This window comes from Drosophila persimilis, unplaced genomic scaffold, assembly GCF_003286085.1.
Source record: "Drosophila persimilis strain 14011-0111.01,24,50 unplaced genomic scaffold, DperRS2 tig00000824-arrow-arrow-pilon, whole genome shotgun sequence".
NCBI lineage: Eukaryota > Metazoa > Arthropoda > Insecta > Diptera > Drosophilidae > Drosophila > Drosophila persimilis.
In genome coordinates this window covers 353915-380300 of record NW_020825358.1, presented here as the reverse complement: position 1 = coordinate 380300, position 26386 = coordinate 353915, and the positions used below count along the sequence as shown (strand labels likewise).

General features: G+C 46.3%; 1 protein-coding gene across 4 annotated transcripts in view; it reads left to right on the top strand.

The window, feature by feature from the left end:
* Positions 1-26386, top strand: part of LOC6600246 (junctional adhesion molecule A) — a 102616-nt gene that overhangs the window by 5379 nt on the left and 70851 nt on the right. The window lies entirely within an intron of this gene.

Below are 26386 nucleotides of genomic sequence, written 5' to 3'. Positions count from 1 at the left end.
CCCAGGCCCAGGCCCACGCCCACGCCCTACCATATTTATGGGCCAGCTTACAGATTCTGTTTGCATTGGCTCAGCGCTCCCTTCGGGGGAGTGGGCCTTCTCTATGATCCTTTAAATTAAATTTAAGCAAAAGAAGGCGTTGCCCCGAGGAGACGGGGCTCCAGATGTTTCTTTAATACACTCTCACACTAAAATTCACACCCACACAGATGGCAAAAAGTGACACAAAAAAGATGTAACGAGTGGATAGGGTACAGAGGAGGGGATGGGGATGGAGAAGGGCGGGCGGGGGGTAGTGGGCGGCTAAGGTGAAAAAAATAAACACGCAACGCGCACAAAACAAGCAGAGAGCTTTGGTTATCGCCACCGTTACAGGTGCCACACTCGACTACACTGAGAGAAGTGCAAGAGCAACAAAAAGTAGAGCAACCCAAAAGGGAAAATATATTTCCAGGCAAACTTCCCTTTCTTTGAGTGTAGAACAATCTCTCGAGCTAATCTTTCCATCTGACATCCCATTAAACGCTGCTTTTTCCCAGAAACCGATGCCATGTTTGAATCAATAATTTGTTTTTCAGGATTATCGTTATCTTTGTCTGGAGATCGACTGAAATACTGGTCGTCTTTGCAGATATTCTCGCCGTGCAGGCACTCTCTCTCTCTCACCTATGCGACGGCGGGGAAAGGGTCTGTGTCTCTGGCTCTGTCTCTGTCTCTGTCTCTGGCCATTATATGACCCGCACATCGCATCCTATCAAGCGGCGGGTGTCGTTTGCCTTTTGGCAACAGCAGGCCCAAAACCCTCTTCTTGGCCAGACCTGGAGAGAGAGAGAGAGACAGAGTAAACAACGTAAATGGAAATGGCGTTGAGGCAGCCAGAAAACAAAAAACAAAACTGCCACATTGAAACCTTTTTTTTTCCTTTTGGCGCTTCTTCTACAGCGGCGCCTCTTTTGCCACAGCATCCCGTCTCCTGGTTCATCCTGTTTCTATTCCTTATTCGATAGCTCTCAAAACTACGGCTTGCCTCCTGCCTCCTGCCGCCTGCCTCCTGCCGCCTGCTGTCAAAGGCAGTTCGCGGCACCGTTTTGGCAGTCAAATCAAATGCTCAATTGGCGAGAATATTGCGCATATGGCAGCCCCCCCGCTGTGTGTGGTGTGGCAAGGAAGCGGCAAGGAATCCCCCCGCTCCAGCGACGTTCTTCAACCTGTCGAAACCTTAAATAAGTTGCCAACTTTTCCGGGAAAAAGTAAATTGCTCCGAAATCGCGCCTGAGATCAAAACGTATTCTGTTCCGCCGCTGTGGGGCTTTCGCATTCGCATTCTGATTCGCACTCGTATTTGTTTTGGGGGGCGAATGGATGGATGTTTGGACGTGGACACACGACTTATTGACACTTTGCCAGTGGAAAAGCATGGGGCGAAATCCTTTTTCCCCCGCTGGCAGTTAATTAAAATTTAGTTTTCTCTGTCTCTCCGATGGCCTCTGTTGGCCGACGTCCGAATATTTGTTTGCTCGACAAACGACAAAAACCCCACACGGCCACGGTGGCAATCTGTAAATGAAAACGGAATCCGGATCCACGTGTCCGTACGATTGGGAGGTGTGTGTTGGGCTTATGGAAATGCGTTGTCAATAGTGTTTATCGGGCTATTGACTGCAATTTGATTAGGGCCAAATATTTGGCCAACATGCATTAGTGCCTGTCATGTAGGCGCCACATACCGGAGAATGCATTAGCTTTGCTTTGCTTTGGGCCGGGCCGGATTGGTCCTGGCCGGGCTTCTGGTTTTGCGGGTGTCCTTTCTGCCGCCCAAATATTTTCATTAATTAAAAGAAAGCCTGCCCGCTGGACACGCGGCTGTTTGGGCCACCACATGAGCAAAAGTCAAATGTCAGCGCGACCGCAAATTAATTTATAAATATATACATATATATTTTTCTCTCTTTTGCGTGTGCTCGCAAGGGCGTTAATACCCTGTAAACCTCTGAAGAGGGAGGGTTTTTTTTGTTTAACGTATTTAAGCAGGGCTTGAAAAATCTCCCAAGAGAGAGATCCTTTATCAGTTTTATCATCCGTAAGCTTTTGAAACACACAAATCAGATCTCTTCGGACTTGGAAATCTTTCAAGCTGTTTATTAAATAAATACCATTAAGCATTAAGCTGTCATTGCTACGAGTTTTTGCCAAATAAATATGATGATGATGATGATGATGATGTCTTAATTACACTTGAATGATAATCCCCTGGCAATTAAGGAAAATTCAGTCTGTAATTAACATGGAAATAGTACCAAAGATATATATATTTGTACATGCTGGGAAATATATATGTTTTTGGTGGGGCTATGCCTAGGGATTGATGGGTGCATAGTGTGCGCTTTTTCGGGGGGGGCGGGGTATCCCAGAGTCGAGCCTCCCCAACAAAGGACACAAAATAATTTCAACTTGTTTTATTTCGTTTCCTTCTATTTTTTTTTGCCTTTTGTGTCTGCTTTATGCTAATGCGATGCTGGAGGATGGCGGCGGACGCTGCCATAAAATGTGCTAATACATGGCAAGCAGGAGAAAGGGGCAGTGGCAAGGGGCATTGGCAAGGGGCAGTGGCAGTGGCAGTGGCATGGGGCAGGACTGTGGACTGTGGACTGTGGCAGGTCGCTGTGGGGCCGCCGGAGCAGCGGGCAACAAGCGAGTGTTTTTGTAACTTTGCATTTAAAAAAGCATTATGTTAAAATCAGCCTACGGCCACAGCCAGCATCCAAGACCAGAGGAGGGAAAGAGTGGGGTGGGGGGGCACAGGGACAGGGAAAGGAAGCTAGAGAGAGAGATGATGTGCAATTAGATTTCCGCTAAAGCGGATTTCGCGATATCGCGTGACTTGGAGCCACCCAACAATTCACAGCCAGAGACACAGATACAGATACAGATACGGATACGGATACGGAATGAGGAGGAGCAGAAGGAGGAGGAGCAGCAGTAGGAAGCGTTGCTTTTGGATTATATTTAAAAATCAGAGCGCAAAATTGTACAAAATGACAACAGCAGCTGGGTGGCAGAGCAGTAGCTGGCGCAGGAGCAAGGACCAGGAACAAGGACCAGGACCAGGACCAGGACCAGGACCAAGGGATGGCTGAAAAGCGGCAGGCAAGCGTAAAATGAAAACAAGTTGCTGGGCGCGCATGTAGGACGAGCGATGGAAACCAGAATGGCAACAACAATTACAGCAACGACGACAATAGGAAATGACGACATGAATAACAAGAGAAGCAGCAGCGGCAGCGGCAGCTAGGGGGCGTGCCACACAGGAGTTGGGGCGGCACCGAACAACTAGACACAGCAGGAGGCACAGAGCCCAGAGGCATCAAGCATCAGACAGCGGCAGCACCCATCGAATGATAACAGGCGCAAATATCAGGGATATTAAAAAAAGTCAAGCTGGGTGCAAATGCCCCACCGTGGAGGGGTGGGGGGGGGGGGGGGGAGGCAGGGTGTGAGAGCGAGAGGGGAGCATCTTTGTCTTAGCGAAGTGGGTAAGCGCGTGCCCTCCTTATTATGCCTTGTTGATGCGCGATAACATCGAGTGGGGGACGAGTGAGGGGGGGGAACCCCCGCCGCCCTGTAAGCAACACTTTGCGTGACAATGCAAAACAAAAGCGAGAGATATAGGAGTCCTCGCAGGAGCCACCAAGGATCTAGAACACTCGCACAATGGGCGCAAATTAATGCGGATGCGAGAGCCGAGAGATGGGGCCACGCCTCGGCCTAGACGGCGGCTCTAAGCGAGTGCCTCCTTGCCAGAAGATGTACCCCAACATGGACATAATGTCGCTCGAGGCGGCGCCGCCACTAGAGATTTTTAATGGGGCCTAGACGACCCATTGGGTCAAGCAGCCATTCGAGTGGCCCCGCCCGAGTGGCATAAAGTTTGCCTAATCTGCGTTTGAGATGGATCAGCGATGGATCACGGCTGGCACGTATCCTTCAAGAAGTTTAAGGAAACACTCTAAATTGATTGAAGCTTGTTTAAGAATCGGCCAGTGATAGATGGCCAATGAAAGAAAAAGAGTACGGCCAACAAATAGTGGAGTAAGTGCTACCAATTCGGGAAGAGCCTCGAAAAAAACATAAGAAAATAGGCAGAGGCATTGGCTTTCGTTCTCCCCCTTCCCTTTTGCCTTGTTTACCTGCCTTGATTTATCCAATTGCAAGTCCGTAATTTCTATTCTTTTCAATAAAGAGATTGCCAGACCTTGGAATACTTTAGTGGCGGCCAGCAAGCGGCGGAGAATTCCGCATGTGGGACACCGCTTAAATCCTCTCAATTAAGCCACGTGGCACACACACACACACACACACAGTGGCGACAATGGCCATGGCGGCGTGAAAATTCACTTAGACAGGGAGTACCATACATACCATCGACCATCCAGCATCCATCGTCCATCGTCCATCGTCCACACCGATAAATGCTACAAAATGGTATAAAATGGTAAAATGTTAAAATCGTAACTGGCAAAATGGCAGCCTGGTCGGGTAAATGGTTGAATGGGAAAAACCATCTGCGGATGGCAGTTGCCAATTTTGTGGCTGATGCTCTCCGGTCAAGCGGGTCAAATGTCAAATGCGATGTATTGCGGGGGTTCGTCCTAATTTATGCAACGCCCCTACACACCCCTCCCCTCCCCCCTTTAGTGTGTGTGTGTGTGTGTGTGTTTGGATGTGTTTTGACTGTGTAAATAGGACATTTCACGGCGGTCCACGGGTCCGCTGGTCCACTGGTCCGCTTTTTCGAAGTCATATTTTTGCTATGCCATTGCCGAAAAACTTTGTAACTGAATTTTATTAGCACAAATTTCATTTGAATTTTATTTGCGCTTTTCGCCCCCAGGGAATGCTGATATATTTTTTTATTTCTTATTTTCTATTTTTTTTTTGCCTGTATTTACAGAGCACATACTCGTGCACACAACTATTAAAAATTGCCATGCAACAAAACAATAATAAACTAAGTCAAAAACTAAAGACAAACAACAGTATTTGCCGCTCGAAAGCGAACAACAAAAATAATAATAAAAAATAAAAAATAAAAAAATACGATATAAACGAAGTACAACACATAATGCAATTTTATTTACTGGGGATTTCGCTTGCTTATCCGTTGTTTTTTCTATAACTTTTTTAATGCAGTTTGTGGGGGGCTGTGATTTAATCATACGATAGCCGGAGAGAGATCCGACGAGAAGGGAAAGACAGCCCCAGTCGGTGGCCAGTGCTCCACAAAAGTTTGACAGACCAAACGTCAAAGTTACGCGTGGATAAAAGGGACACCAAAAGGGGGAGGGGAAAGCCCCTCTTTCAGCCTCGGGTCCCCAGGCAGGCTGTAGAATGGTGGGTAGGGAGGGGTGGGGCGTGAAAATACAAATTCGTTTCTGGTTGCTCTTTTATAGGACCATCAAGCGGAGCAAATGTTTTGACCAAAAATTAAACAGTTTCCGTTTGTTAATGCAAACGAAACGGCAACTGAAAGTGGACAATCGCCGGTCCCGTCGGCCCCGTCTCTCTCGTCTCTCTCGTCTCTCAGGGGGGCTTGGGCTTTACCCCGGAGGGACTTATAATTGAACTCATAATTGGGGGAAACTTTAGATATTGTGCCGCAGTCGAATGCGGCAAAAGTTACTTAAGCGAAGGCATAAAAACTTGCCCAATGAAAATGCGACTCGAAATGGAATAATATTTTACCAAAGAAGTTTCGAGGACAAAGCAGGGATAAACCAGAGATCTCAGGGTTTGAGTTGATTATTATTTCTGGTACGGAAGCAAAGCCCATGATTCGAATCTAAAACTAAAAACAAATGCCTCCCGAATCCGAATTACTGTCATTGAACCACTCAAGGTTACAGTGCCCGGAAGAGCCATCAATTATAAAGATTTTTATGACTAAATCTGGCTGACATTTGACCCACGCACCCATGCACCCTGCGGCGACCTGCTTCGGTCCAAAGTCTCGTGTAGGACTCGCAGGATTTTATGCCCGGGTCATTAATTCGGGCGCTTAAATTAGCAGCTGGTGTGAATTATATGTCGAAAAGTTTGCTCGATAAAATGCCAGCAGGCGGCCCCCCCCTACTCGACCACCCCCCCCCCCCCCCCCACCACAAATCTACATAGTATATTCTTCCGTGAGAGGTGAAAGGTGAGTGGTGAGTGCTAAGCGGTAAGCGGACCCTCTCGTGTATGCATATAAATGGGAAACACTGTTTGCTTACCTTTTTTTTATTGACGTAATTTTATGCGATTTTGGGCAAAAAACTAGCAGTGGCAAGGGGCAAGGGGCAAGGGGCTGTGTGGTTGTGTGGGTGGGGCAGGGGCCTTATCAAAAATTCTATGAAAATGCGAATTGACTTTTAACAACTTTTCGCGCGGTGGCACATACATATTTCCCTTTAATTTGTATACAATTTCGAGTTTATTCGGCTTCCATTTTACATTTTACATTTTACGCTTAACAATATGTGTCGCGCAGTCCTCAAAAGATTGTGGCTAATTTTATGAATTCTTTTTTCCATTTCTCTGCTGTCGCTTAGTCGAGGATAAAGTCATTAAAACTTTTTGACTATTTTAAGCACAGCAGTTGAACAGAACAGAACAGAGGAGAAGAGAACGGAACTGAACTGAACGTTGAATAAAAATAAACAAGACTGCTGTCATTTTATGTTGTTTGAGTTCTCGGCACTCGAGTGCTCGGGCTTCACTTGATAAGCCACTGGCACAGGAGCAGCAGGACGGGGCCAGCTTGGCTTTAATTGCGCGGACAGACGCGCGCGCGGTTGTTGGCCTTTGCAACGAGCCATGGCCGAATGCAGGAGTGTGGCGGAGTGGCGGAGTGGCAGCTAATATAAAGGAAAACTTTCAGATTTGAGTTCCGCTCTTAATTTGGGTCAAGGGGGGGGGGAGGGGTTGGGCTTGGGCTCTGGGGCAAGGACGCTTTTGACACATAATGAGTTATTTTTTGGCTGATAAATTTCTATGCATTTCACAGAGGGACAACTTTTGGTGTCGGGCAGAGAGGTAAATGAATTAGGTAATCAAAAGACGTAGAATCCCCGGGAAGATCAAAGGCTTGGGGCGTGCATTAAAATTATGGCCGCAAGACGTGGTCAGAACGGACAAAACCGGCAGAAAGATGCGGCATCAAAACCCGACTAATTACGCGCTAATTAATAATTCAAATTATGCTCTGTTCTGTCCCCAAAGACCCGGAGAAGAACAACAAAAGATGGCTGGAAAACAAGACGGAGTGTGTGCCCCAACGGGGGGCTCGACTATTTGATACCCAAGCAATGCCAGAGGGGCGGGGAAAGGGCAAGCCGGGCCTGCAAACTGTTGATGCTTCACCCTGATTAACAATGATTCCGACTATTTTGTACCCAAAGAAGATAAAAAAGGGATAATTCGGACGACCATCCTTCACAGCCTCCACACCAGGGGGGGGGGGGGGGGGGGGGGGGTGTCTCCATGCAGTGACGTATGTAAACCCCCCCAAAAGTTCTCAGGATCCGCTGTTCATCTTGATTAGGAAAGGTCTTGGAGGAGCCCTTAAAAAGGTTCACATATTTTTCCATTTTCCATTTTCCCCCGAAACGAAAATGAATTAGTGAAGAAGTTTGATTTCCTCTAGCCCCTCCCCCTCCCAACCACCCGGTGATGGCTTCAGTTTTCCGCCAAAAATTTACACAATTTATCATCGGCGTAAACTTTGGCTCCTAATGAATGAATGCAAAATTTTAATGCTGATGGCAAAGTGAAACTTTTGCGCGCTTTTCTGTTATTAATTGAAGTTTACACGAAACAGCCAACAGCCAACAGCAACAGATACAGATACAGATGCAAGAAGATCGGAGAAGGAGTTGCGTCGGCTGGTAGCAGCGTCTCGTCTCGACTCAGGCGTTCATCAATCAGTTTCAGTGTTCATTAGCCCGATGGATTTAATATGCGCGCTGAGTGCACGTTTTATGATTTATACTCGTGCTCGTACTATAAACAGAAGAGAAAGAACAGACCCTGTGCCCCGTGCCCCGTGCCCCGTGCCCCATACCCTATCGTTATTTTTTTCCACGGACATCGCTGCGTATGAGCAATATTAATTATTTAAGCTCCTCGTTATGCTGTTCCACACAAACACAGATACTGCCTTGGCCAGTCAGTGGGTCAGTCGGCGCGTCTACCGTCTGCCTGTCTGTTTGTGGCACCCCAGTGCATTTGTCTGCCGTTCTGCCGGACGCGGACACGGGCCCCCAGGCCCCCCCATTCCGGATTGGGCTATTTGTTTGGCACTGGCACTGGCACTGCTGCTGCTGGCCATTTGGCCTGCTTTCTGGCCAAAAGGCTTGCTCTTCATAAAAAGCCATACATGTTCCCATCACAGCAACAAAAATTTTGTTTACATTTTTACTCAACTTCGGTTTCAATGCGCATATAAATGTTGCATGTACAGAGCTCTCGAATATATATATGTATGTATATATGTGCCACACGTATAGTTATCATATTTTTTTATATTCCCACAAATGTTACAACCGAATGGGGCACATGCAGCATGATGAGGATTCTGTGGATTGTAGATTGGCATTGCCCAAGGCGTTGCATGCCATAAGAGGGAGAGGGAGAGAGGGAGAGAGGGAGAGCGAGAGGTAGAGAGTCAGTCGCCAGTTCATTCCGCATCTCTCATCCATGGAAGCACACGACACAAATTAAAGTCGACTTGCCATTGCTTACCTCTCTGTCTCTGCCCCTCTGCTGCTCTGCTGCTCTGCTGCTCTCCTGCTCTACTCCTCTCCTGCTCTACTCCTCTCGTGCTCTGCTGCTCTCCTGCTCTACTCCTCTCCTGCTCTACTCCGCTCGTGCTCTGCTCCTCTCCTGCTCTGCTCCTCTCCTGCTCTCGTGATTGTTCTGCAGCTACAAATGCTCTCTGGGGAGCCATTGGGGAGCATAAAGAGCACTAAGCAGCCGTTGGCCATGAATTATGCTTTAATTGTGCGCGTTTTTTCGGGGGGCAGAGCCGGGGGTAGCAGGCTACAATAAAGCACGGGATGATAATGAAAACTCCGATTGTCTTGAGCATCCTTTAATGTTGTGGAACATTTAATTTTATTCTTGGCATTTAGTGCCTGCTAAACGCTGATTTCCGGCCATGGAACTATACTTTTTGTTCCTAAGATTATTCTAGGTATTATAGATTCTGGAAGACTATTGCGGGATTCCTGCCGTCAAAAATTTCTACATAAATTTCTAAATTTAATATTTTATTTAGGGAAATTTATTATGGGAAAAACTTAAATTTTCTTCAATCGACAGCTCCTACTATTGCTATGTTCCACACAAGTGTTTACATATACTCGTATATTTTTGTAGTATTTAAAATTATTTTGCTTGCCCTCTGGCAGGACTCGGCCACAAAGGACATGCCACATCCTTTTGGCAGCTACTGCCTCAGAATTTGTGCTTAGCCGTTCATGAGAATCGAATCGGAATTCGAATCGGAATCGCAATTGGAATTGTAATTCCTTTGTGTTTTTTTTTGTTTTCTGTCTGGTTTCGGGGGTAATGATGGGCGTGGCACGTGGCACAATTGATGTTGACTGGAAGTCATTCGCCTAATGAATGTGTGCGCCCAGGTACACGGAAAATGAGCAAAACTCTGGAGTGAACCCAAAAAAAAGAAAAAAAAACAAAAAAGAAAAAGAAAAAAAAACAAAAAAGAAAAAGAAAAAAAGAAGAACAGCCGAAAGAGCAATGACAGCAACAGGCGCAAAATCTGAATAAATAATGTGAAAAATCAGTAAAATTGAAAATGGGGAACAGCATTGGAGGACATTGGGGGGTGCGGGGAGTGCGGGGAGTGGGAGAAAACTGAATGAAAATGAGGGAAATATTGAAATGTTAATGAAGTTTACTTTCCGCTGATTTGGCTGCGAACCATCCTGGAGATTACTTCGGTTTTCCTTCTGGCTGCTGCCCCGAAGTTTTCCGTGGCCGGAAGTTTGCTTTGGGTTCCAGATCCCATCCCGAAGATTCCTCTGATTCATCCAAAGTTTCCACTTCCTTGCCGCTGTTGATTCGTTTGTCGCAATCAACAGATGATTGAATAGGCCCTGGCCTGGCCCCCTCGCAGATATTTACAGATTTTACAAATGTGCAAAGGACGAGTATTTTGTGAAAAATTTTAATTACAATTTGCGACCGCGAAGCGCCTTGAAGGTGGAAGGCTCTTCGAGCTCTTGAGCTCTTATTAATGTTGCCCTTTGATGATTCGCTGAGAGTCTCCTTGGATGGCAGGACACGTGTTGCTTTGATTTTTCTGATTTGATGGCAAAAAGTTCGAGCCAGAGTCAAAGTCAAACAAAAAGAAAGTTTTTGCATGTGTGCGCGTATTAAATGAATATTGATGTGAGTGTGTGTCTTCTCTGTGTGTGTGTGTGTGTGTGTGTGCGTGGGGGAGTAAGCAATTATAGTAATTGCTTTGAGGCTGATAGCTGCTGCTGCTGCTGCTGCTGCTGCTGCTGTTCCTTTCTGTGTGTCTCGCACTGTCTTGGCCAAGAAAATGAATGGCCTCGTCCAGGGGCAACTGTCGTCGGGTTCATTAGCATAAATATCAGCTTACTTTCGGCTCATAATGTGCATATTTTAAAATATATGAATATATCTCTTCCAGCAGCTCGTGTTGCTTTCTTTTCTCGGCTGCTGTCCCTGGGTCCTGCGGCCTGCGTCCTGTCCTGTCCTGCCTACCTGCCTGCTGGCTGCCTTGTCCCTGTCTTGGCTTGTTGATTCGAAATGAAATATATTATTATGGCAAACACGCAGGACATTGAACAGGATCCCTGGGGGCCTCTCACTCGCGCGCTTCTCGCTTTTCGCTTCTCGCTTCTCGCGCCTTGCAGCTTTATTAATTTATATTGTTGACTTTTATCAGCGGCGTCATGTCAATTTTTGTTGCCGCTGCCTCCGACGCTGCCGCTGTTGTTGCTGTTATTTCTGGGTGGCGCCCCGATGCCGCCCACCTGGTCGTGTGGTGTGCCCAGGCGCCTTATCAGCAACACGTGTAATGAATGCCTAAACTGTCATTATCACCTTCTCTGTGTCTCTCTCTCCGCCCGAGAGTATGTTTTCTGGGTTGTCATGTCAGCAAATATTGTACCAAAGATATCCCCCTGGCTTTTGGCTCTCAGTTCTCGGAAAGATTTACGAGCAGCAGCAGAGCAAGGAGGAGGAGGGGGAGGGGGTGGAGGAGGAACAGCCAACAGCCGTGGGCATAACCATCAGATCTGGCTCCCACTCGGAATGGCCATAATGTGACACACATCAACATATACTCGGCCAAGGAGCGGAGGACACTCTTTCACTTGGCATTACTCATACGCACCGTGGGCGGTCCTGCATAGGAAACATTCTCTCTCTCTCTCTCCCTCTCTCTCAGTGTCTCGCGCGGTGCCGAATTTGAAAGTTGCTATTTATATTTATGCTCTGGCACACAGAAAAGAATAATAATGATAGCCTCACGCACACACCCACAAAACAGGACTCTGGTGTTTTTCTCCTGTTTCGTGGCGCATCGCATCGCATCGCATCGCCTACGAGGAGTGCGCGCAATAAGTCATAAAAAAAGGAAAACTTTTAAAGGGCCTCTTAACTTTCACTTTCATCTTGAGGCCTCCACGGAGAGTCTCGACGCTTCCATTGACTCAGCGAATGAATGACTGAATGACTGAATGACTGAATGAATGAAAGGCGGACAGAGTGAATGACTATCCCTATTGTGTGCCTCACTGTGTACAGTACAACATTTGCCACTCACTGGTCTCCCGCTTAACTTTTATGATTCCCTGCCCCCAAAGAGACGGCCAGAGATGCGGTTACCAAGGCTCTTTTTCCCTCTCTCTCTCTCTCTCTCTTTCGATTGGGCCCCGTCGACGGGCGGTCGCATAAATATGAAGGCGACTGTAAGTGATGGACTTTATTTTTAATATTGGCCGCCAAGGAAGCGCGAGAATGGGAATGGGATTGGGAGAATGCCATTGGCATGAGCCTCTCTCTTCAGTCTTGGAATATTACGAAATTTCTTATTTTTAAATGAAATGAGATGGTCAGACGGGGTCAGTCCCTCAATACTCGCATCTGGCCTCAGCGCTAATGAAAATATGTTCGAAATGTAAATTGAGACATTCGGGAAGGCTTTGGGGGAGTCCCGGCACGGCTTTTACGATGGCCGGGCGGCTGAACGATTTCCGGCGCCTAATGAATTTGTCCAGGCTCCTTGTCTCGCTCTCTGCTGACCCACATCCACGTCGCGTTGGTCATCTTATCGGGGTGCTTCCCTCCCGAGCAATGTCATGGGATATCGCAGCAGCGGAATGAAGTGGACTGGACATTCTTACCCTTTTCAATTTGCCTGATATTTTGCCGGGAAATGGGTCCCAGTGTGATAATCACTAAGAATGCGGAAATGGAAAGTATTAAAGAGGCTGAGACAGGCGGATAGACAGACAGACAGACAGGCGGATAGACTGGCAGGTCCCTTGTTATCTTTGTGTCGCCTTTTGTATTGCTGTCTGGATTAGCGGAATGCCCAGTAAAGGTTGGGCTCTCTCATGAACAAAAGATGATCGAATATTCAACAGAATGTGTTTGTTTTGTGGTGCCAAGACTGCCATTCTGTTCCCTACTTTTCCCCCTAATTATCTCCCATCTACAAGGTATCTTTATGACCACTATTGAGCTCTGAAAAACTCTCGCTTATTATGAACTATGCTGTGGCATTCGGTGGAGCAACAGTCGCTATCCGATCATTCCGCTGCTTCGGTGGGCCAGGGACCAGGGTCTGGGGCAGGGGCTGGGGCAGGCATTCTTGGGTGCTCTTTATCGGGGAGGCCAGAGCTGCGCAAATCGCCATAAATCTTTGGGCTGATTTATGTCGCCGCCCGGCATTGGCCTCCAAAATTTATCGCATCGCGATGACAGCTGCGCCCCAAGTTAGCCCACGGCCACAGGCATTTCCTGTCTCCTGTCGGTGGGTCCCTTGGTCTTGGTCGTGGTCTTGGTCTTCGTCCTGGTCCTCTGTCTGCTGTCTGCTGTCGGCTGTCGGCTGTCTGTTGAGGCCTGGTCCTCTGGCCGTTGTCCGTTGTCGGGCACGTTTGTCAGCGGCTACAGTTTCTGGTGTGGATGCCTCGCGGCCGACATCCTTTCCCGATGCGGCGATGCGGCGATGTGGCCATGCGGCCGCCTGGCCGTGAGTGGCCGTCTTCAAGGCAAACAGCCAGACGTCAGGCGTGTGGCCAATATATATGGGCGGTAGGGGGTAGGAGGGGTTGGGGATGGGGCCTGCATGGGCTTAATTATCATGGTCGAAACGGTGCCTTTGCTCGATGCCATTGCTGTGTGACTTCTGTCGGAAATTAATTTCCTCGCTCCCCTCCACTCGCGACGGGAGAAAGCGACCGACAGCGATATGTGTGTGTGTGTGTGTGTGTGTGTGTGGGGGGCATTGTTTGCCCAAGTGTGAGGGCCTGTGCAAATGGCCTCCCACTCTCCCACTCGCCCACTTTCCCTGGCATGTATTTGCGTTTAATTTTATATGAATAACGGAAATTTGCGGCTTTCCGACATTTTAAATTGCCATTAAAGCCGCTGCAAAGTGCCCTCTCTCCCCGCCCTCCCCCCCCCCCCCCCCCCCCACGCACACGCGTTAAGGCCATTACACACACGTCCATGGCAGGGCCCAAACGAAGGAAAGGAAAGGAGATCAAGAGCGAGAGCGAGAGCGATGAGAATGAGGATGCGGAATCTTGTGCGGTTGCATCTGCGGTTAGCGAACAGATACAAATGTTGCGAGTATCCATAAATAAACCATTTGCAAATTGCTGGAATTCATTCTGGCTGATTGATTTCAACTTTCCCCTTTCGCTTGACCCACAAAAGAAGGCTGGCGGCCGGTGGTGTGCTGTGGCTCCCAAATTCAATTACCAGAATCCCTGCAAATGCAAAACGTAATGGAGAAGAGGACCTCTTGATTTGAGCGTCGAAAGATTAATTAGCCAGATTCCTTCCACCTACGGCCTGTGGAAATCATAAAGTTTTGCTTCCCCAGAGAGTTCTCTTCGGTTCGGTTCTGTCTTGTTGTCTGTGCTAATGGGACTAAAATGGTAATCAAAACGTAACTTAATCAGGCTTTTGATTTTGAATAATTAATTGAAGCAAAAGAGAAATACGAGGTAATTGAAGGCATTCGATGCTTAACGCTTAAAGATCATATTTTATCGACTTCGATTTCGATGGCAAATTTAAGCGAATGGAAAGTTATTTAAATGCAATCAATGTGAATGCTTCCCCCAGGATGGGAGGGCCAGTAAATGCCAATCAATTAGTTGCCACACAGTTTCAAATAATGCCGATGGTGTTTTAGTTACAGATGCCGACGAGGGGGAACGTTGTGGACATTTATGCCCGGTACTTAGTCAGTATAGCATGGCCCTCCTCCGGCAGACGCCGCTTATGTTAAACAGAAAACGTGTCTGAACATATCTGAGCATGTCGTCGGGCGCTGCGTAGCCACTGCTAATTGATTTCTTTCTTTTGGCTATAAAAATGATCCCAAATGATCTCATAGATACGGTCATCCTCTATGGTTGTGCGCTTTTGGAATTCTCGTATCTTCAATATTGTGGATGCCACGGATTTTCGTTCTTTGTGGTTGCGGAAGGGGGTGGGGCGAAATTTTGAAATACACTTGCGCAGGTTCCATACCACACGAGTGTGTATACCAAATTTGGTTGCTCTAGCTCGTATAGTCTTTGAGATCTAGGTGCTCACTTTTTGCGATATGCCAAGCCGACCATGAAACGTGTGTGTTAGAGAGAGACAGAGCGAGAGAAAATGAAATTGTTTTCTTCATTCTGGCTATAATAATAATACGATCCGGCTGAGAGTCTGCAGTCTAGAAGATATAGTCATTCTCTACGATTCTGCGTTTTTTGATTTTTTCGTATCTTTGATATTGTGGATGCCATAGATTTTCGCCCTTTGTGGGGTGGAAGTGGGCGGGGCTAAGTTTTGAAATATACTTGTAACAGTGACATATCACAGAAGTCTGGATACAAAACGTCGTTGCTCTAGACAGACATGGCTCAATCGACTCGGCTATTGATGCTGATCAAGAATATATACACTTTATGGGATCGGAAGCGCTTCCTGCTGGACGTTACACACATCCATTTTCACCTCATTTTGATTATCGGGAATAATAATTCGAATTAAAGCCTAATTATCGATGTTTTCATGGGGCATTCGGCTTCAGAAACACCTTGTGTTTACGATTTATAAGTTATTTTGAGAGAAGATGGAAGACTCAATGCCAAAAGGTTATATGCCACCAAGGAGAACTTCCTCTGGCAACTGTGGCCTTAATTTTAAAACGATCAGAGAAGTTTTAGCACTTTCAAATTGATTTTGATTCCTAGATTCACGATATTTCACTCGGGAAATGCGATGCAAATGTTCTACCCATATTAACAATTTCCAGGAATAAATCAGAGTCTAAGCAAGACCCAAATCCACAGTGAATAATGCTCACAGAGAGCAGAGAGACGGTCTGTTCTGGACCGCTCACACCGCTTCTTAGAGTTCTCAGTAGGAGCTCTTGGGGCAGCAAATTGAGCAAAGCGTCTAATATATGTTGCAATGCAAATGAAAGCAGCAGCATCCATACTCTACACTCCACACTCCTCGTTCCACATCGTAAACAGGACAAAGTAGAGCTCATTCAATATGTGCTGAGGATTTTATTATGGCCAGAGAGACTCGGGGACGAAATGTGGTCCGACGTCTCGACGACAGCTGTGGGGCTGTTATTGGCAATTATTGTCCATAAATTGCACATTTATGAGTGCGGGCATATGTACATACATATGTATATGTCTGTACGTATGCGTATGTCCATGTGTGAGCTAGTTTACCTTTTTGCGAATGCCACAAATGTGCTCGTATTTTGTGTCTAATGTGGTCCATTAAGAGAAACAGACCGAGAGCCAGTGCCAGAAGCACTTCTTCTTCTCGCACACACTGATTGCCTGCCCCGCCGAGTCTGGGCAAATATTTGGCCAACGGTTAGCCACTCATCCAGGGCTCGGCACTCGCCACTCGGCACTCGGTTCTCGGTTCTCGTTGGAACTTGGCTTTGTGGCTTGTGGCCCAGTCAGACTCGGAGGCGTTGGCTTAATTGCATTTCACAGCAGCTTTGTGTCGGCTTTAAGTCAACCAGGCCCCCAATGTTGATTTGTTTTTGCCAGCCGCCCGAACCCTCCGCCCTGCTACCCACCAACCATTTCCCTAGCAAGTCCCTAGCAGTACCCTAGCAGTACCCTCCATTTCCATCAGTTTTCCCATTTCCAATTCCCCACCACAGTCAAAGGGCAACTAAATCAATATGGTCAGAGCGAGTGGATGTGGATGTGGATGCCAACAAATCTACTTGGGGCAAAAATGCTACCCAAAGAGTGGGGAGAGGGCGTGAGCGTGGGTGCGAGCGGGTCAGAGAGGGTGTGGAAAAATCTATGCATGAATGTGATTTTCAACACATTTTTCACATTAACTGCCATCCGAACGGAGCGGAACGGGATGTGCCGTACGACAACGTCGTCAGTAATTTTGTATGCACAGTCTGCTGGCAGGACAACAAATCACTATCACTGAATCCTCAACACCGCCAGCACCACCACAGTGGGGTGCTGGAAAAAGGAGTGTGCCATCACTGCTCTTAGCACCCTGCCCTGGGGGATCCTTAGCACACCAGTGGGATGTTGCGGCCGGCTTAGAGGGCGGCGTGGCCCCGCTGCAATATAAATAAGCCAGGACCCCGCTCTGACCCGCCTGCAGTGTCAGTTGCAGTTCCACTTCCACTTCCAGCTACAGTTCGATCGCTGTCCTAAGCGAGAGATATTAGATTGCCAAGTGGCGGAGTGGCGGAGTGGGGAGTGGGGCAGGGTGCGCCCAGGGGCGTGTTCCAAGATATAATAATGCAGTCGACACGCCCAAACGCCTACGCAATGATGAAATAAAACAAACAAGAAGTTGTCAAGTAGACAAGGCAGCCACGAAGATGGGATACACTCGGAGAAACAATAAGGAACAACAACGGAATATATAAGCAGTTATGTGAGCTTATGTATTATCTCTTCAAGGATATAATTCTCATTCCAGACATGAGAGAGTTGTGTGGAGGAGAACTTTTCATATATTACAGTAGAGTCCGGTTATAAGGACACTCAAGGAAGCGACGATTTTACGTCGAAACCGAAAGGAGAAAACAAAATTTGTTTTTCTCTATTCTATGGTTGCCACGTTCGTAATAGGTTTTTAAAACGAAAAAAAAATGTGACAAATTTAATTCAATAACACATTCATTTAAACAATAACAAATACATAATTCATAATATAAAAAGATTAATTTCTATGTGTGGTTTTTCTTTTTATTTCTTATTTTAAATAATCAGTAATTTTTAATTGTTTTTGACATGTAAAAACAATCGCGCACAGCTGTGCATTAAGCTCTCGTCATTAAAATTTGAATGGAATCTATTCAACACTTCTGCAGCCTTAAATCTGGCGATTGAATCATTGTCAATAATATTCAAACATATTCATTCAGTTCTTCTTTTGAAATGGGTGCCGATAATTGATAAATACATACATTTCTAACAGCGTCGCTTAAGGCTTAATTTTTTTGTCATTATTTCGCTATGGCAATAGCCGGTTGAATTGTGAAAAATATCGTCGGTATCGTATAGGCGGTTTGTCGCTGAAAGCGGATACCTTCTAAGCGAAGGCCCTTTCATATAAGTTTGTGTGGTCATCGAATTTTCGCCGCTATGACCGGACGGACGCTATAAGCAGAGTTGTTATAACCGGACTCTACTGTACTTCTAAGAATCTGTATTATTTTAATACCCAAACTCTGTTTGATTACAACTGTATTTCTTATTTATTTTTATATATTTTTTTACTGTAATTTTTTTTTTTATTTTTTATTAGAAGCCGTCAGAAATCATAAAATTTTAGAAAATATTTAAATATTTGTAGACCTTTAGAATTGCAAGAAAAATCTACTTGGAAAATGTAGCAACTAAAAACGGGTTTTACGGTTTGTTTTTTTGCCCATGTTGCAGGCGGAATAATGCAGCTCCTGCCAATGCAATTTTTCCGAGAGGGAGGGGAAATGGGAAAGCTGAGTAAATAGGAAAAAATTGACACGCATTTTTCACCTTTTCCATCAAAAAGGGGGAAAAAATAGAGAGAGAGAGAGAGCAAAGGGCAGAGAGAGAGAGAGAAAACAGAGCGATTGAGCGTTTGAGGGACTGAGGGACTGAGGGACGGAGGGACGGAGGGACTGTGCTTCCTGTTGTTCGGGTTGATTTCCTCCTTTTAGATGGAGCTCAACTTTCGATTTTCTCCTTGGTGTTTTGCATCGCAATCCGTTTCCTTCACTTTGGCGGTGCGGGGGAAGTCTTTGGATCGTAGAAGGATTCGAAGGAGCAGAAGCAGGAGTTCCGCCAAGGAAAAGGCTGCAGCATGTCGATGCCTCCTCCCCTTTCGCGTTGCAGTCCCGTTTCTTGGTCGAAAGTTTTATGCACTGTTTTTCCTTATCATTTTTGATTTATGTAACTGTTTTTTATTATTTTCATATTGTTCGAAATGCTGCTGCGATGCCACGCCCACGCCCCTTCTCTGATTGCTGAAATCACAAGAGTTTTTCGTTTTTCTTTTCTCCCACACCTCCCACACCTCCCACTCTCCCTCTCAACCTCCCCCTCCCCGCCTCCCCTTTCATATCTCATTCTTTTTTCTCTCGTTTTTTTCTTGTGTGTCTTGTGCCAAAAAATTCGTATTCCATTCCGGGCTCTGGGTTCTTGATTCTTGGTGCTTGGTGCTTGGTTCTGGCCATGGCTGAAAAGTTTATGGCTGCAAGAAGATGAGAAACTGCCACAAAGTGGGGTGCAGGAGGAGGTGCCACAAGGAGAGGGGAGAGGGAAACGGAAGAGTTGGTTTAGTGCATGGCGTGCAAAGATTTCTTACGAGTTTTCAAATTTGATTTTTGCTGTTTGTTGTGGAATTTGAAATGATTATGGGAAGCCCCACCCACTTCGTTTTCCACCCAAGCCCCCCACTCACAGCCCCCCATCCCAGGCCCACTCACAGCACATTGGAAAGTTGCATTATGCGCTTTGTTGGTCAACAAGAATACCATTCAAGGGGGGGTGACGGAAGGGAGGAGAAACTTTTACTCTACACATGAATTATGCATGGCTGCGGCTGACACCGGACTCGGACTTGAAGTTCCGGACTGAGACCAGACCGGAGCAGACCGGAGCAGACCACTTCGGGCGTAGAGATTGCTTCAAGTGTTTTTGTACTACGTGTGGCTGTGCATTCATTCCCTGGAATGCCAGTCATTTGGAAAATGTATGGCTAATGTCCCTCCCTACCATCAGCATCAGCAGCAGAAGCAGAAGCAGAAGCATCAGGAGCAGCAATTAGGCAAATCAGCCGTGAACACATATCGGACATGGAGAAATTGCATTGAAACTTTGATAAATAACCATGCAATCAGTACAGGGCACAGTGCAGGAGAGGGTTCTGGCAAACAGTTTCGATGCGAATTCGATCGGGAAACTCTTTATAGAATGGCCTTTCTTGTTGAACATTCAAATCCCTCTCTCTCTCTTTTTCTGTTACATTAATGGAAACCTCAAAATGTACTTAACACGGCGTACAAGTTTTTGGACAATAAAAAAATGTTGAAATACTCGCAAGTGAAGAGAGGCGTTCGGAATGAATGACGGCTTGCGGCTGAGGCTGGAGCTGGGGCTGGGGCTGGGGCTGGGACAGAGGCATTCCAAGTGCTGGCAATTGTTGACATTCCTTAAAGCCAGCCAGCAAGGCTTCGATCCTTCGGCATCCAACAGCCAACAGCCAACATCCAAGAGCTAGCAAGCAAGCCTCCATCTTTCACGGGCCCACACAATGAAATATTAATAAATTCCATTACCAAAGAAAACACACTCGAGTGCGCAGCAAAACATCAATGGCAGCGGCACCGGCATCGGCATCGGCATCGCCACTGGAATCGACATTGGAATCGGAATCGAGTTTGGGAGCACAGGAGGAGCCAGCACAAGGAGTATCGTAGTGGAACTTCCCGGACAATCAGTGAAGGAGACGCCGATGCCGATTCCGATTCTGATTCCGATTCTCTGTGATTCTCTCTCTCTCGGTTCTCCGCTATTCTGTTGAAGCATTTCACTTTTGCCACGCAGACAATTTTCAATTGAAGTGGCATAGAGAGATGCGAATGGGGACGGGGACGGGGACAGAGAGAGGGAGAGGAATAAGAATGGCCTGACGTGGGGTAATGTGGTGGGTAGGGGGGGTGGGGGGTGGATGTGACTTTCCAATTCAATCTAGAAAATACATATAAAATGTATCGCATATAGACATTTAGATGGCATTCAATGCACACTTACAATATTTTCTGTGTCGCATTTTGTTGTTTGCAAAGACTTTATTGACAATAAATAGAACGCGAGATGATCATCACGATGATGACGATGATGATGATGAAGCCACCACACTCAGGACACAGGATACAGGACACAGCACAGAGCACAGATGATGAGGATAGATGTCGGATGGCGGATGGCTTTAAGCCACTTTCCCTAGCCCCGAAAATGGGGGTAAACTTTAATGCCCATTATGGCCAAATTGCCACTTATCGGCGCAGGACAACTGCAGATTGGTATTAACAATAATATTTGATTTGGCAAATTAAATTTCCCGCCTTGTGTACGCAGTTTTAGGCAAATGTGCTTGTTAACAAGGCCAACACGAAAGGCAGAAGGCTCTCGCTGCTCTCGCTGCTCCCTCTGCTCCCTCTGCTGCCACTGCTGTGGCCCTTTTTGCCGCTCCTTTTTGTATGTCCTTTCCTGTGATCTGGCCTGCTGGGCTCTCCTCTGCAATTAAATGCAAATGGCGTGTGAAAGCCAATTTTGAAAAGTACACAGACAAAACGTAAGTGCAAGGCACTCGCTTTCGCACAGCTAATTTGGCCCAGAGTGGAGGAGCGAAGGAGTCGAGGAGCGAAGGAGTGGGCGCCACGCCCTTTGACAATGCCGTTCACTTTGTGCTTGGCTGGCTCTCATTACTGGGCCAAAAGTCGGTTCGCCCGATTACTTCCCTCCTTCGAAGAGACTGTCGTCAGACGTCTGCCTGGGAGCAGCACTTGGCATTGGAATGGATACTCTTTAAGCTGCATTTAATTGCAAATGAATACGTAAATATATTGAACATTAGATGGGGTAGGCAGGAGAGGGGCGGGGGGATTTCTTAAAGGTTTAAAGGATGAATTCATTCATTGCCTCTCAACTCTTGTTCCAATGGATAAATTAACATTTCATAGCGCGTTTTCATTCGCTGCGCATACACGTATTCAAATAAGGATCCACTTTTCACTATCACTTTCAGTCATGCCGCAATTTGCATGCGGATATCTATCCTTTGTCTATTCGGTTGACTTTAATTGCTCAAAAGCCAAGGGCAGTGGCAGTGGCAGTGGCAGTGGCATGACAAAGGCAGTGCCGCATATTTTCGCTGGACGGGACTGGTCGCAATGGAAACCTTTTATTATAATTTCGGGCAAGACATGGTTGCTGGATGTTGGATGTGCTCGAGCGGAAACCACCAAAAGCGGAAGGCGCTAGAGGACAGGAGCGAGTGGATTAAATGGGGCGGTGGGGGGTGGCTTGCTGGTGCGTGATTTCATTCATTTGACGATGACCCAAACTAAAAACCAAACCACAAAATACACAAAATACACAAAAGCACAAAAACAAAACACACACAGCCAAGGCAGGCAGCAGTTACGATCCGTCCGCACGCCAACTGGAAAGGTGGGTGGGAGAGGGAGGGAGGTCGAGGTGGAATCATGTCAAAATCCGAAAGCCACAAAACAATTAAACAAAATTGCAAATTAGACCAAAAACTCACTTCCATTCGCCAAAAGTTGACAGCCAGCAGCAGTCCCCCTCCCCCTGCCCCTCCCCAACGGCCTGTCCCTCCCCCCGCCTTCTAGCAGGAAACAACAGGCAGGAGTACGATAAGGACTCGACCAGCCACGCCCCATTTGCCAGCAGGCACTGCTTCACTGTTTGCTGCACAGAGTGAAATGTCAAAAGGAAGGAAGTGAAGGAAATTGCCTATTTGCAATTGTAATTTATTCATTTTGCTTAATATGCCGTGAAGCGCAAGGCTTTTTCGGCCTCCAGGATCCGCCTCCAAACAATTGCACAAAACAATAATTTTCTCATACTATATTTTGTTGGCTTTTGTTCTTTTTTTGGGGGTCAATTGTTGCAATGGTTTGACTAATGACTGGATGTCAAGGTCGTCTCTCTCTCTCGGCTGTTGGGCTTTCAATTAGGAGCAGCAGCGCTTCATTTGCATAATTATCATTATCATAAAGTTTGACGAGGGATAACGAGTCGCCAGTCCTCAGTCGCCAGTCGCCAGCCGCCAGTCGAGTGGGAAATTGCCCAAACAAGGATTTTATCTGATGGATGAGGCTGTATTTTACTTTATGGGAATGCAAATGAAGCCTGGAATTGTCTTCAGATGGATTTTGGCTACCGATTTGAGCAGTGATTTGTTTTCTCACAATTTCAGATACACCTAGAGAAAATATTGTATACAAAAAGATTTGCTCAGTGAGAGGGGAATGTTTTCCCCTGCATTTTGCGCATTAATATGCAAATATTTGATTGAAATATATTTCATATTCAGTATTAAATATTTCCATATTTAAATTAAATTGATTTCCAACAAATCAAATATATATTGTATTTATTTTTGGTTTTTATATATTTATTTATTTATTTATATTTATGGGAAACATCATAGCATTAGACAAGGCTGTTGCCAGCTGCAAAGGTCCTGCCACCTCTTTTTCAATGAACAAAATAAAGTGCTTCTCCTTTGGCTAATTTCCCTCAACTAAACTCTAATCAAGTGCTGCTGCTACGATTGCTATTTCCCCCATTTGTTGTTTTCACTTTTGCAATCCTCTAATGGCACGTTGTGCCTTATTTCAGCCCCCCTTTAGCCCCAATCCTTCCAGCAGTTAGTCACAATTTGTCCAAGATCTTTGATTATTGAGAGACAGGAGCCGGAGCCGGAGCCGGAGCAGGAGCATTCCTTTCCTTTGCCGACACTTATTCCCTTTCAGCAGGATATTTTCCCTAATGGACTGAAGACTTACCGGCAGTCTGCCGGAGCTCCATGGAGCAGCTATTTAAGCAGGTCCCCCCCTCCGCTCGCTCACCTTGTGGCCAACCGGCCCAGAAATGGGCCATAGATTGCAGTTTTATGTCACAACATTCAAACAAATCGTTGGCCATTTAAAACGGTTTAAAAGCCATTGCTGCAGCCCGTAACTGCCACACGGTGGCATGAATCTCCTCACTCTCTGCCCTCACTGTCCTGTCACCTCATTCTACCACAAAAGACAACAGCCAGGCGGGGGCTGTGGGGCTGTCGGGCTGTCGGGCAGGGGAAACTCTGTTCCGTTCCAGAGGAATGACAATAAATGAGCGCCCATTTGCGTACGAGCTTGGCCTCCCAAATGGAGGAGCCAGAGAGTGGCAGCGGAATAGCAGATGGAGGCTACCCCGAGGGGAGAGCCGGGTAAATTGTTTTGGCTGTCGAATTACGTAAACATTGTCATAAATGAAAAATTTAGCAGTCTTCGAGACGCAGTCGAGTCAAGCATTTCATTTGCTCTGGCAAATTTGTCAATCTCTGGTAGCGTTTTTGCTCCGGCTTCTGTCTCGTCGTTGGCTTTGGCCACACGGATACGGATACGGATACGGATCCTCAGACGCCGCCGGGCCTCATGTGAGCTGATTTTGCTGCCACTGTGTGGTCCTTGCTGTTATCGCTGTTGTTGCTGTTGTGGTTTTGCCAGCTTCAGACCAACGAAAACTGTTTACCCTTCATGAGGGAAAGATGGTTCTATGCATCGCAATAGACTTCAGTAGTAGATTTCAGCGTGGAACCCACAGCAGATTCTAGTCTTTGCTGAGGGCCATAACAGAACCAGAAACTCCTTTGTTTCTGAAACGAAACGACAGAGCCCTTGAAGAGTATCCACCGCTGAGGCTCACGCCAGGACTTTCTCCTCATTCGTTGGCTGTTTTTGGGCCCTCTCGCTGTGCTCCCGTGATGGAAGATGTCTGCGTCTGGCCTGCGTCCTCTGCAGCAGGCGCGACATATTAATTATTCATTTCGATTTTGGTTTGCTAGCAGCGGGATACAAAGAGAGGCTCCCAAAAAACCAAAAAAAAAGAAATACAAACAAAAATAACTGGATGGGAACTTTGCGGCAAGGACTCGGGAGCTGCTTGTGATTTATAAACACGCGCGTCGCTTTGGGTGATTTACTGCAAATTGCTTTATAATGTTATATACATTTTGGTCCCGATTTCGTTTGGTTGTGGAGGTTTGTTGTGGCGGTTGCCTGCCTGCCAGTAATTACAAGCGAAGGAAAGACTCAAAGACGCAAAGAAAAATGATTCATAATTTAGGGGCATTCCTAATCCAATGGATTAAGTGAACGACAACTCCTAGGCATTCCATTGCCCACAGTTCAGAAATCAAAACGATTACTTCCTCTAGAGCTCGTGGGAACTAGGGGCCTCCTCCACTGAATCGTTTTTGAATAATTAATGAGAGCGATATCCCTGTGAAATCACTCATGTTTGCAAATGGTGTTTTTGTGCTATTTACGCATCACAAATGAAATATATTTTATGCATATCTAATCACATTGCTGAATGCAGCAGACAGAATGATGCCAAATGGCCTCCAACTATCTTTTGAAATTCATTTTCGAGCAAAGTTTGCCATTTATGTATGTATGTGGGTATACCGCAAAATATTTTCTATCGAGAAATATTTCTCTTCATTCAGTTATTTGTTTTGGCAATTGAAAAGTTCTTACCGAGAAAGGTTACAATTCGCTTGGGGCTCACACGTTGCTGGAGTTCAAACTTGCTTGAATGCTGTGTTTACCGAGCAAGCCATCGCTGCAAACGAGGAATCCTCCTACCACACGGCCTGGCTACCTCTGTGGAAGTGCCTTTTGTTTTATTCATGAAATACATACTAATATTTAGCAGTAGTTATCGCAAAAGATTGCTCCAACGACCCTTCTGCTTATTACGAATACGAGTATTCGCGATACATACATACGTTTTCATTTGCATTTGCATTCGCATTGGCAAAGGATCCTCCGAGTTGTACACAAACATTTTTAATGATTATGATGACGGGGAAGGAGGCTAGGGACTGCTGACGGCGGAGGCCGGGGGGGGCTGGTTGGAAGGCAATGGCGGAAGGAACGAACCAGCAGCACTTTCACTGCAGCACCAGAGACACGTTAAAGTAAAAGCAAATCTTTGTTTGATACCATTTACATTTACATTTACATTTACATTTACATGCCTCCTCCCATCTGTGAATGTATGTATGTGTGCCTGTGTATGTGTATGTGTGTGTGCGTGTGCGTGTGAATGTGTGCTGTATTTATGTAAATTCTGCCTGATATCTCTCTCCCTCTCTGGCTTTTTTCGGCAATATTTGGCCAAGGCCTTCGTTCCTTTTTTCTCTTTTTTTTTATTGCATAAATTCTTCTCGTAGCTGAAAATTAGAAACGTTCCACACTGCGTTCAACTCCACTGACAGTGCGTGGCAAATTGCTTTCCAAAGTCTGAAGTCTGCCGCAGGAAGTGTGGCAAGGAGAGGGTGTAACCAATAGCTAACAATAATAGCAAAAAATGGGTGTCTGGCGGGCTGGCTGGCTGGCTGGCTGGCTGCTGCTGCCTGTTCGCTTCCGTTTCCGTTCCGAGGGCAGTGTACGAGTATATTTCTCTTCCTTTCCGTTGTAGTCGTAATTTGCATGAGCAAGAGAAATATCCATGCATTAGAATTATGAATCCCTTCATTGGAATAATGGCAACGAATGCCGGAACAATTTTTATCGAAATTTCCTTTTGGCTGCACGTGTGCACACGCTGCGTATGCGCAATATACAGATGTGCCGCCTGCTGTCATTATTCTGGCATTAAATGCCTATCGAATCGATCATCATAGTGCGTTTTCACATTCAATAGGATGTCAAGGAGGGCGGGAGGCGGAGCAGTGCCAGTGGCAGTGGCAGTGGCAGACAGGCAATTAACTTAATTACTGTTAAAACTTTTCAGTCCCCCGTCACCAGTCGCTAGACGGTAGA